The sequence below is a fragment of the Saccostrea cucullata genome, unplaced genomic scaffold (assembly GCF_032062105.1).
Source record: "Saccostrea cucullata isolate Sc308-1 unplaced genomic scaffold, CSIRO_AGI_Scuc_v1 ctg12628, whole genome shotgun sequence".
In the NCBI taxonomy this organism is placed as follows: domain Eukaryota; kingdom Metazoa; phylum Mollusca; class Bivalvia; order Ostreida; family Ostreidae; genus Saccostrea; species Saccostrea cuccullata.
The window spans coordinates 27501-38568 of NW_026929603.1; the positions used below are offsets into that span (position 1 = coordinate 27501).

Below are 11068 nucleotides of genomic sequence, written 5' to 3' on the forward strand. Positions count from 1 at the left end.
GTAATTCTTCCTAAACAGTCCTAAATTCTATGAATGAGGCATATGTGTGATAGAAAATTAAGAAATGTTATCATTTTTTTTTGTTCTTGGCACACCTGTACATTTCAGATTAGAAATAAAGAAAGGAATAGTTATAGTATAAAAATTATTTATTGAAAAAATATTACACCTTTGTAAAAATTATTTAAATGGCTGCATTTTTAGCCATCAATGAGAATGTATACCCCTATACCCCCCCCCCCCCCTTCAGGTCTACAGGCCTAACCCCTTTATGTTTTAACTGTTCATATGCAATCCAGGATTTTTTTTTTTAAATATGGGGAATTATACCTCGTTTCCTTGTGAAGTTTATTTGCAAGTACGTTTTTCATGCAAATATTGGATTTCTTCTTTCATTTTACAAATAATTACTGCTCCCCGATCAATGCTTTGAAACGCTTGACTGTATACAACCGTTTCATTGACCTAGAGTTTGCATGCATGACCATGCGGTGTCGGTCACGTTCGGAAGTGAGCACTCATTTGTTGTGCTTGTGTGTTTTATGCATATATTTACTGCAACTCTTTTATATTGGATGCTATAACGATGTGTTCTGGTCTTTTTGCAACTTTACTTATTGCAAAATTCGTGATAGGTTTGTTACCGCTATTTACAGTCACCGGCACTTCGATGTACACGGTGTACTTGGCCACTGGAATATGCATTGGCGCGTGACGATGATTTTGGTGTATACATAGTTAGAAAGTAACAATAGAACACGAACTAATATGGCGTCTATCGATGAAATATGGCGGCTATTTGTTTACACTCTCGGCTATTATAGGAATGACTCTAATTCTTGGCCAAATTATTCGATTATAACCTGGTTTGGGTCAGTTTACGCTTTAAAATACGCGAAGCGGATTATAAAAAAGCGTAAACTGACCCAAACCAGGTTATAATCGAATAATTTGGCCAAGAATTAGAATCATTCCTTATAATTTAATTTTTAAATAATTAAACAACTGTGGATGTAAAATTGTGCTGCTTTTTAAGAGTTCAAATTTGCCGCGCAATAATACATCCCTAGTAACGGAAGTGATTTGAAACAAGGGGACGTAATAACTTAAGGGGACGTAATAACAGATCTAGCAGCCATGATGTTTGTTTACACGAGGTAAGAGCGAGCTACTGTTTGAAGTTAAAAGTACATTTATTAAATTTAGAATTTTCCATGTAATTCCATGGACTGGAAATGTGGGATTGCATAGATACAAATGAATCAGCTGGTTGTCAAGGGGGTGTGTCCCCATACCAAACCAGGTTATTACGTTTTATTCTAGTGTTCCTTTTTGGAAATCAACCAATGAGAGACTAGAATATTATCAAAATTAAATTATTTTATGATGTCAGTAGAGCTTTAACATGCGAAATTGCAAATGAGTGAAACGTTACTCTGTAGCTTTATATAGTACACAGTCCTGTTATCCGTTAATTTTGCCTGAATATTTGCATAATCGTTTTTTCTACGTTGTTCAAAGGGGCATAATTTGATTATAGAACTTTGTAAGAAACTTATATTATGCAAATTTTGCCACTTTGAATCAGCTGCAAGAGAAAATTGTATATAAAGGGTAACTTTAGAGGGTGGATGGAGGGGAATATTTTTAAAGCATTGAGTTGTAAAATGTTTGTCCTTGTTGAAATACAAGAATACCTGTACCATAATGCACTCTGCTGCTATTGAAAGGAAATTAAGAAAAGTGTAATGATATATTTCATTCAAATTTAACTAATATATGACTATATCTCTTTCATGCAAATCAAGGAATTATTTCGAAGGACTCTTTTGACAAAGTTATATGCATTGATAATTTTATTATCAAATGACTAGTTAAATATGCGCAAAAAAAAATCCCTTTATTTTCTTATTCAATAATTGCTTTCAATATCTTTTATTATTAATAATAATAAAAAAAACTAGATGAAATAGTTTTTTACCATTTAATTGATATGTGACTGTTATCTTTCATACAAATCTCAAAAAACACTCCAGCACTTACGTGTATGTCGAAGGACTCTTTTGATAAAGTTACATATTGATAATTTTTTATCGAAGTAGTAGTTTGAGTATGCGCAAAAAAATCCTTAAATTTTCTTCTCAATTAATGCTTTGATATCTTAAATTAAAAAAAACTGAATGAAATATTTTATTTACATTTTAAAATTAACATGTGACTGTTCTCTTTCATACAAATCTCAATAAACAATCCAGCACTTACGTGTATGTGGGACGACTCTTTCGATAAAGCTACATAGTGATAATTTTTTATCGAGCAACTAATTTGGGTTAGCGAAAAATATGTGAAAGGAATGAACTCCTATGTGACTTGTGAGCCATTTGATTTTTATTTGCACGCATATTAATATCAATTCTCTATAAAAATCAAAATTTTAAATAGGGATGTGGACATGACATATCTCCGATTTAGCTGAAATTCACACCATTTACTACAATTGGTATGTCTTTAATAAATATGATGTTAAAGTCTAACTTTTCAATTTGGTTGCCATGGTAACAGGGATGCTATATTTAGAACCCTCTGATAAAGCAAATTTTGCCATGTTTTAAATTAAATTTGTGCACATTCAATTAATTAGTAAAAATTCACATGAAAATTATATTATGTGAGCTCATATTACTTAAATCTGAAAATTAATTTCATTCAAAGATATTTGAATGAAGATTAAGCGAATTTTCATTGCAGCATTAAGGTTGTTAGCAAATTGGCAATTTGCCAAATTTGTCTTTTTTAGTCATATTCAATGAAATTTTTCACCATTTTGACAACTGATATATTTGTAACCATGTATCACTAAATAAACTATATATTCTAAGGTTTTATGAGAATAAAAAAAATTAATGGGTAAATCAAAAACTTTCTAGAAATTATTGCATGAAAATTGGCAATTTGCCAAAATTGACTTTTTAGTCATATTCAATGAAATTTTTCACCATTTTGACAACTGATATATTTGTAACCATGTATCACTAAATAAACTATATATTCTAAGGTTTTATGAAATAAAAAAAAATAATGGGTAAATCAAAAACTTTCTAGAAATTATTGCATGAAAATTGGAAATTTGCCAAAATTGACTTTTTTAGCCATATTCAATGAAATTTTTCACCATTTTGACAACTGATATATTTGTAACCATGTATCATTAAATAAACTATATATTCTAAGGTTTTCTGAGAATAAAAAAAATTAAAGGGTAAATCAAAAACTTTCAAGAAATTATTGCATGAAAATTGGAAATTTGCCAAAAGTGACTTTTTTAGTCATATATATTCAATGAAATTTTTCACCATTTTGACAACCGATATATTTGTAAACATGTATCATTAAATAAACTTTATATTCTAATGTTTTGTGAGAATAAAAAAAAATTAATAAATTAATTGGTAAATGTACAGCTTTCTAGAAATTATTGCATGAATGACCCCCCCCCCTCCTCCATTAATCACAAATGACAGAGAAGATCATCTAAGAACATGTTTTACCAAACTGAACAAATTGTTATGTAGTATGAATATATGTCAAGTATTTAATATAAATTTCTTTTGAATAATTAAATAGAACTTCTGAAATTAACTCAGTGACAGGTAAATTAAAATGTTGCCATGGAAACAAATCAGGCTTCTAGTTATTTTAATCTAAATATGAAATAAAGCAAGTGAGTTTCCAAAAATTCTTACAAATCTTTTAATGGCCTGTAATTGTGTCCAATCCTTTTGATATGAAATAAAGCAAGTGAGTTTCCAAAAATTCTTACAAATCTTTTAATGGCCTGTATTTGTGTCCAATCCTTTTGATTTATTCACTAAAATATGTTCAAATTCAAAACAATTGTTTTATGGTTAATTTTTTAAAATGTATAATAGAGTAAAAAGGCAAACTCATATTTAATAAATGATATGAAAGTATTTTATGAAAATATGAAAGTAGGTCAGCCAATATTATGTCAAAACAAGTTGGCAAGACCATCGTGATTATACTGTTTGTTTGCCCAAGTCTCCCAGCTCAGGGTAAAATTATTTAGTCGCCTCGTTAGGTAGGTTGTAAAATCTTTTTCCCAGAAAATTTCATAATATTTGTTGACAAGATAAGATGGATAAAAAAAAAACATCCTGTCTTGCAATGTAAAAAAAGTTTTGAATTTTAGTTAGTCTGTTGGGGGAAGGCAGCCAAACTTGTATAAATGACCTTATATGCTAAATATTGTGGACTTAATTTTTATTACCACATTGCTTATCAGCATATTCAGATGATCAGTTACATGTATACTTTGTTCTTTTAATGGGTATAAATATTTTTAACAATTTGACCTTGACCTTAGACATTGACCCACTTAAAAAAACTTTAACCTTAACCACAACTTTTGAAGTTGGACTAGATTTTCATATTTCACAGGTGTTTTACTTGTGGCAAGACCTTTCTTGGGATACCTCGTGGGAGTCTTGACATAAGCTGCAATGTATGGGGGAATCAGTATTTCACAATTAATCTTGTTCTCAGTTTTGTTAAAATGTATTCATATATATTCTAATCATACATAACATACTGTGTGAAGCCTGCCAATATAAAACTCTAAATTTGTGAGCCCATGTGGGGGTATATAATAAATCAGTATACCACCTCTCCTGCAGAGAGGGGATATAAAAAGGGAAGAAACTGCTTTGCATAAAACTGCTTTTATAGAAAAAAATAAACAAGACATAAATTGGAAGGTATGCTTCACTTAAACAGTGACATTTTTTGAAAATACGAGAAATCAATTTAGAATACACATATTCTCTAAGGAAAACAGATGCCCTGCTTAAAAAAAGATTTTGCTAAAATTTGTTCCTTCATATTCTCTCATTTGATGTAAGCTTGGTTTCCTCAAATTCACATTTCTTTATGTCCTTTTATGTAAGTTTGAAAAGTAGCTCAGCCTTGCAGTATTAATTTGCTGTGGATTTTAGTAATGATCATTAGAAAACCCTCTCTATGTCCATATTGCACCAGTGACAACTTTTACTGGATCCTCTTTTCTTTCTGTTATTTTTCCTACTTTGTATTTTTCATGTAATATTTACTTCCAGTCCAGTGTGAATTTTTTTTTTTTTGGGGGGGGGGGGGGGGCTGTATATCCTCTGCTCTGGTCATCTCTATCTGTTCACATGAAAATTAAAAAAAAATAACATTAATTTTTGGTCACTGTGGATAAAAAATCATTTAAAAATTGTTTCAAAAACTTAAAACTGGAATCTTAAAATTTTGTTATAAAACATATACATTTTCAACCTATAAACATTATTATCTCCCTTTATGCATTGTTGTGGCAATCATGTCTTAATTAAGTCACCATGAATCCATGCAACTTAATACACACTACATGTACCTGTGTGGTCTCCTTGCTAGAGGATCTGTAATCCTGAGAATCTTCATTAGGAAAATCTTGCAAGGGCTGCAATGATCAATTTAAAATTATTTTTTTAATTTGAAAGTTTGGGTTAAAATCCTGAACATCATATATATATTACATGTACCTTATATTTACATGTTATCCTGAAAGTTTTCTGAATCAAGAGGAATGATTGATAAAGGAGTGGATTTAATGTTGTCATCAAGCATTTTTTTTTCAATTTACATATAAAGCTTTTCTGCAGTTTGGACAAATCACCAGATATGTAGAGACTAAGAGTAGAAATGAATTTGACAAAAAATAATTTCTAAAGTGGAAAATAAATTGTATTAATATAATCATAAATTAATTGTAATAAAAACATACATGTTTTATGGATACTAACGTAATGTGGTATAATTTATTTTGTTCTTTAATGCGACTATTTTTAATTTTTACAATATGTCCTTGACATGTAAAGTACACAGCATCAGACTGATCTCATCTGTACAGATCAATATTGTCAAACTAAAACTATTCATATTTAAAATGTGTGCAAGATTGATATGCCTGCAATATATAGCTGAAACACAGTGATCAGTAAAATAAAATTATGAGACAGAAAGCTGCATCTTGGAAAGTACAAATGGAGTTGCCATATTCTAACCACCTTGGATAGATTTCTTTTCCTACTTTACAATACATCACCTAGCAGAGCAAATAAATTCATTGTATCAAGGTCCTAAAAATGATTTCACAATAGTATGACAAAGTATATGTACTTAGATCTTAGAGAACACTATTAGCATTTGTAAATCTGTGTGTACTTTCATAATTTTACACTTACACTTTTTTAATCAATTATTTAAAATATTCTACAGTCCTGATATTGCATAAAATTTCAAAAAATCTAACACACTATTCAGTTATCATTGTCAGAAGTCAAAGGTTTAATATTTCCGAGGTATGATTTCTATAAATCGTGTTTGTAAAAATAGATTGGACATAAGCATATTATAATTTGGAAAAATAAATTCATACAAACAATTTTCTTCAAATATACTGAATTTTATAGAAAATAAAATACCAGTACCCAAAACATATATTGCACAGTAGTATTTGATTCAATGTCAAGTACATGTAATATGTGCAACTGTGCATCCAAGTTTTCATGGTTTTGTTTGTTTTTTTGTCTTATATTTCATTATACAGTCAGTTACCTAATCCGAGATTCCTCTGACTCTAACCCCTGCTTTTATATTGTAGCTTGTGCGCACAAGTCACAATATAAAAGCGGGGGTTAGAGTCAGAGGAATCTCGAGTATCAGTTACCATGCAGGTACACACAGGTACATGTGATACCTGAATAGAATTATGAATAAAAAAATACTTACACATTGTAATTGGGATCGGTCGGGGACTACCACACCACTGCATTTATCTCTCGATCTCTATTTCAAAGACATCTTGAAGGGAACAGCTAAAATCCTCTCGGCCTTCGCCCCCATACCACCCTGATTTCCTCATATTTTCTTTTCTACGAGTAGCTATACGTGTAATACTCATCATGTCCAGATCAACCCTTTGGCTTTTCTTAAAGATTATCCCAACTATGTCAACTGTTTTTCATCAAATTCTGAGTCTCTTGAGGTAGAATTTTCCTGAACAAGATGTTTCAAAACAAGAAGAAAAACTGCAGATTTCATTGTCTGCCATCTTGTTTACAATTTACACATTTTGTATTCTTCAATGCCGAAGAGCTCCAACAAGGGAAATAACTCGGATAGAGAAAAAGCACATTTAGACCAACTTTAAAGTGTAATAAAACGTTTATTTTTCATTTACCCATAAATGTTTTAAATGATATTTGCAAAATAGCATTTCTTGAATCTAAATCTCCCTACTAGAATTTTCACATCACTTGTCAAAGTCTTTAAATATTAAGTCTAACAAGGGAGGTAACGAGGACTAATTATTCACTTTTTGGGCATCAGAAAATTAGAAATTGTAAAATTTTTGTGACCTTGGCTATTTTTTACATAGTTTTGATTGTCATGAAGGATATAAAAAAATATGAACATAAACAGCTTTGTCTAGTAAATATTTTTTTGATATTATTGATAAATAGCAAAATCCACTATAATTTACACCTTCTAGTCCCGTTTCCATGGCAACCGGATAAACTACCATGCTTTCTTTCATATAGTCAATCTTTTCATTCATTGAAGTTTCAGTAAGAAAAAAATTAGCTGAATCGAAGACATCGCGTGGCCACGTCATTTTGATATTTACGTAGAATTGGTATTAATACTTCTTATCTCAAAATTAAGAATTTTCGTACACGTATATTGCGTTACAATATATTTTTTTATGTCTATCAAAGATTAATCAATACTCGTTCAAGCTCAAGGTTAATAGGTCAAATATGTTGGTATAAAAAATTAATAAGGTCTTGCAATATGTGAAATCTGAAGGAACTTGTACCAATCATTCGATGGTCAGGATTAAATTTTTTGTGGACAAGCAGATTAACAAATATAAATACGGACAGTCCAAAAACTATATGCTTCCAAATCTTCGATAACGGTGCATAAAATAACACGTCTTCCGTTCAATAATCCGTCTGTGCAAGTCTCCATTGGGTATTTATACAGAAAACAATGACGACAGGACAAGTAACAAACCATAATCCGTATGTCTGTCTGATTCTGACCGATGATCATTAACCACAAAGTTTGCATTAATATAAATATCCATAAATAAAGAGTGACCAAAATACTCTGGAAGCCTGTTTTATTACAGGTATATATACTTAATTAATTCTGATTCTATGATTTGGGAATGCATATATTGTTGCCCTGTCTATCCGTCTGTTTGTCCGTCTGAGAATTTTGTCAGCAAAAACTTAATCGTTACCGATGACTTTTGATTGGTATCCCCGGTGTTTTGTTGAGAGTAAATATTATAATATTAGAATTTAACTCATTTTAATAAAAGAGAAAATCGTTTATTTACACTCAGTCATTGTCAATCACAGGTGGGATGGGGTTATGTGGGATGTGGTGTGTGTGTGTTGTTGAAGTGAGCAGTATATAGCATCAATCTAATTAAAATCAGGCTTCTTAGATCCGCGCCGTATTCACTCTGGGGAAGGAGAGTGAATACGGCGCGGATCTAAGAAACCTGATTTTAATTAAATTGTACATACATGTAGCATGTCTGTCTGTCTCGCATGTATGCATAAGTATGCGCATGTAATAGATCTAGGATCTAATTTCATGTACATGTATAACAATAACATATGTGATCCGATCATCAGTCCATGAACATATGCAAATCTAACCCAAATCTGGTCAATGGAGGAATCTGAATTTATGAGTACTAGAAAGACATGTCCATAGTTCGTTATTGAGTGTGCTATTTTTGCCTGATTTGTCAAGTGGTGAATCCTAAAGTCAGGTGACATTCGGCACATAAATCCCCAAAATAACACGTCAATGTCCTGCAACTGAATAATGCTCTCTGTACATGATCTTCACATGCATTGTAACAGCAAAATTTAACGTGCAATTATTTCCATTTTTTTTTTTACAAGAAAGAGAATTCAGACGGAAAAAGAAACAAGAATTTTGACGTAAAAAGAAACAAGAATTTTGACGTAAAAAGAAACAGGATTTTGAAGTTAAAAGGAACAAGAATTTTAACGTTAAAAAAAGAATGTTCTTTTCTTGCAGCGAAATATGTTTCAGTTGTGAACTTTAATTTTTATGGGAAAATGCATAGATTTAAAAAAAAAACACACGAAAGGACTGGAACCCTGTGAGCAAAACGGCAAGAAGCAGGATTTCTGTCATTCTGTCCGCTTTAAAAGCTATAAACTCTCGAGTTGTAACTGAAGGATAACTATGAATTAACAATCCATATGCTTCTGATATATCGTACTAAAATATTGATATTCGAGTTCCAAGAAAATGACTGTGGTTAAGCTATCAATAAGCCTTCTATTTTAAAAACCCTGCAATGTACAATGAGTTCATTTTTGTTAATGACAAATACCGACCATATTACGAATAATACCAGAACGTGAATGTCTATTTTCTTCTTGAATTATAGATGATGAATACTGTGCAGATATTGTTTTAAAAAGCATTTTGCAGGAAGTAATGAATAAAATATATATCAGGGATTCCCATTTTGACCATTACCATTTCATCTACAAGTCATTTGTTCCAAATATGTAAAGATTTGTAAATTTTTTAGCATGTTTTTAAATTTTATATTTTGAAGACAGTAGAGGAAATCCATCACATTTGCATAATGGAGGAATAAAATTGGGTTATTTTATGTCTAATTTTCTCAAACAATAGGGCCCCTCTTTTATTTATTGCAAGAAAATAAATTCTTAAAATCTGAATTAACACATTTATCTTAAAGCATTTGTTAGCACATAAAAAAACTATCTACTAAGAACCAAACTATACTGAATACTTTATATAACATTAATTATATATATTCAAAAGCAAGATGATTTCGGCTCGCTATATGATGAATGTCACAGGTATTTGTGGACAGGACCCCTCCCCCCCCCCCCCCTCCCGATATTCAATCCCGGGGCTTATTGGACATTTTTTTTCAAAAATTATATTTATTACTCTTATTTATCATGTGTACAATATGAGAAAAATCGTGGAAAATCCAAAAAAAGCTCCAGAAAAAAAAAAAAATAGAAAGTGGGGGGTTTTTTTTTTTTGGGTTTTTTTTTTTTTTTTTTTTTTGTGGAACGATTGTTTTGGGTTTTTGGCGATTTTTTCATTTTGTACACATGATGAATAAGAGTTATGAATATAATTTTTGAAAAAAAATTCTAATAAGCCCCGGGATTGAATAAGGGGGGGGGGGGGGGGTTCCTGTCCACAAAGACCTGTGATGAATGCATAAAACAAAGATGTATATAACATATTGACTTTCCACAAATTATGATTTAAAAAAAAATATTTAAGTTGATATTAAGATTTACATAGAGTAAACACGAAATGTTATTTTTAAATTTAAACAAAATAGGAAGACAATATACAAATTGTGTGCTCATTTCGTAGGTGTCGGAACCGTGGGGGAGCCCCCCCCCCCCCCCCCCGACTTTCAAAAGTTACATGCAGTGCGTACAGGTCAAAAAAGGGTAAGTGATAGTGTTTTGAAAACAAGTATGGTATCAAAAGAAGTTTGATCCCCCCCCCCCCCACGACATAGGATTTTCGCCCCCCCCCCTTCCCCCTTCTTTGCTTATCAAGTTTTTTTTTTTGTAGGTTTGAAAATGTTTTTTATCTGTTTCATTTTGCCCCCCCCCCTCTCATTTTCAATTTGCTTTCGTCTCCAATGAATTTTATTTCTTACATTATAATTGAACCTGCAGTTTTAAAAGAAAACAAATATCAGTTACTAAATTTTATAATATTTAGGAATGTACAGTTTTCTTTCACCTTTGATTAATTTGTTAAAAAAATAAAATACAGCATTTTTTTTTAGACAAATCAATGAATTTAAGGAAAAATTGATAGAACTTTCTGAACTTAAATTTCTTAGTTCCTGTACAATTGAAGAGTTTCAATTATTAAAAGACCTTTTTGCGATTTAATT

At 31.0% G+C, this 11068-nt stretch overlaps 1 long non-coding RNA gene across 1 annotated transcript; it reads right to left on the reverse strand.

The window, feature by feature from the left end:
- Positions 1–5166: 5166 nt before the first annotated feature.
- LOC134281379 (uncharacterized) lies at positions 5167–7250 on the reverse strand. The gene is made up of 3 exons (XR_009995074.1): positions 6829–7250; positions 5432–5497; positions 5167–5202 (listed from the first exon to the last, which is right to left on the reverse strand). It is a non-coding gene; the product is annotated as an uncharacterized LOC134281379 (long non-coding RNA).
- Positions 7251–11068: the final 3818 nt, after the last annotated feature.